This window comes from Pteropus vampyrus, unplaced genomic scaffold (genome assembly GCF_000151845.1).
Source record: "Pteropus vampyrus isolate Shadow unplaced genomic scaffold, Pvam_2.0 Scaffold219, whole genome shotgun sequence".
NCBI lineage: Eukaryota > Metazoa > Chordata > Mammalia > Chiroptera > Pteropodidae > Pteropus > Pteropus vampyrus.
This window is the reverse complement of record NW_011889000.1, coordinates 620,677-622,708: the sequence shown is the minus strand read 5'-3', so window position 1 is coordinate 622,708 and position 2,032 is coordinate 620,677. Positions and strand designations below refer to the sequence as shown.

The window sequence follows — 2,032 nt, the reverse complement described above, 5'->3', positions numbered from 1 at the left end:
TCAAGAATGGCCTTAACTTTTCCTTTCTCTTTTTGTAGGAAAGCTCTTGTTTTTATAGTAAAGAGCCATTTCATGATTGGTTGCCTTGCTTACCTCACATTTCAAAAGGGATGAAAACTATTTCTTCAGCTGTAATAACATTTCTCGTTGACCAAGAGCATAGTTCTGGAGTCTTCCTCTTAAGGAACCAGGTAGGCCTTAACAGCCGGGAAGTGGTTGCTATTGACACTACACTAATGAAAATTTATCTAAACAAAACGTATGTCTCAGCTCTTGTAATCTTGGGCAGTAGAAGTTGATAAAATGAGCCATAGCAAAATTATTTATGGTTAATAATACAGATTAAGATGCTTTAGAGATTTCTTGCCTCTGATTGTCATTCAGTTTGGTGAAAATGGAGAATATGATGCTGTTTGCATAGTGGTTCTTTTTTGTTTATTCTCCTGGAGAATATAAGCTGAATTAGGTCTATATAAATTTAAGGTTTCGTAAAAGTGGTTAGTTTAGATAAGCAAAAAATTAAACTAAATCACCGCAGATCTATATTTTCTATTCCAAAGGGTCTTAACCCCAGCTGTGATTTAGAATTTTTCTTAGAGCCATTAAAATGTCTATATAATTTCATCCTTACCCTTATGATTTTAGGGAAGAAAAAAATTTTTTTCCTCTACCCTCTTGGATTCAGTAATCAGGGCCCTGCAAATTAAACTGACAAAAGACAGCTCAGCAGGAGAAAAGAACACCATTTATTTCTGCATGCCGTGCACATACAGGCAGGCGAAAGTCAGTGATGAGTAACTCAGAAAAGTGGTTAGAATTTGGGGTTAAATGCCATCTTACTAGGTTAATGGGGAAATGAGAAAGGCACTTAAGGAAAAAACAAAAGAAAAGATCATGGGTTTACAAGAGAACAAATGGGAGATAATAAAGTTTGTGATAATGTTTGCTTATACAGGTATGAGTGGTCTTTCTGTCTCCTTTGGGGAGGAGGGATTGAGGTAGGTTTTATTCACACATTCTCCGTCCTGGAAGTAGATATGCTCTGAAAAAGAATTTATGGCAGTCTTATTTCCCAGAAGTTGCTGCTTTTAGTCAGATAAGGAAAGGCGTTTTTTTTCTGCATTTGTTGAATCTCAAGTGTCTTCAGGTTAATATGATTTTTATGCCAAAATGGCATATCTCGGGGTGCATATTCTGATCCCCTTTAAGATCATGATCCAATAGAATTGGAGTATGGCCCAGGTGTACACACTTTTCAAAAGTAGTTTGACATGATAGCTATGAGCACGGGCATTAAAGCCATCTTCCTGCCGAAATCAATCTTTCTGCTATTTATTGTAGAACCTTGGAAAAATTATATAATCTTCCAAATCTCATGTTCGACAGCTATAAAATGGATGTATATGTGGTGGGGGGGGCGGGGGAAGCAGGCAGAGTAAAGAGATATTGATGGTTGCTAATCCTTCCAGTTCTATGCTGTGTTATTGGTTGTGTCCCTATCTTAATAAAAAATTCAAAGAGCAGGAGACTCTAAAAATTGTAACATAGATTAGCATTATTAATTAAAAAAACTCTTATGACTTGCTCATGCTTTATCTATTTCTAGAAAGAGATCACTACCTCCGTACACATCCTGAAAAATAACAAACTAAGCTCGAGACCAAAATTTCCACGTTTCACGTTTCCTTCATCATTCTATTCTCCCGTTGGAATGGTATTCCACCCACGAAGCCATTTTCTCTACGCTTATGGTAATCAGGTGTGTACCCGTGCGATTTCACACTCTAGTGTAGTGTGAAACATTCACTTCCTCCGTTTCGAGCGGTTATGCATCAAGTAAAGAACAGTCACTCTGGTGATCAGGGAGGCAAAAAGCCCGAGGAAGAGAGAATGAGAGGAGAGGAAATAGAGACAACGACTATAAACAAATTTTTTGCAGAATTTTCCTGAAAAGTGGCACAGTAAAATGGGGCAATCTTTAAAGGAGGAAGGGTGGTCAAGAGAAGAGTTGTTTTTTGTTTTTTTGTTTTAT

The 2,032-nt window shown here is 37.2% G+C and overlaps 1 protein-coding gene across 1 annotated transcript in view; it reads left to right on the top strand.

Annotated features, from left to right (window-relative positions):
* The window catches only part of CATSPERB (cation channel sperm associated auxiliary subunit beta), a 98,005-nt gene that overhangs the window by 51,218 nt on the left and 44,755 nt on the right, over positions 1–2,032 (top strand). The gene's annotated exons all lie outside the window — the stretch shown is intronic.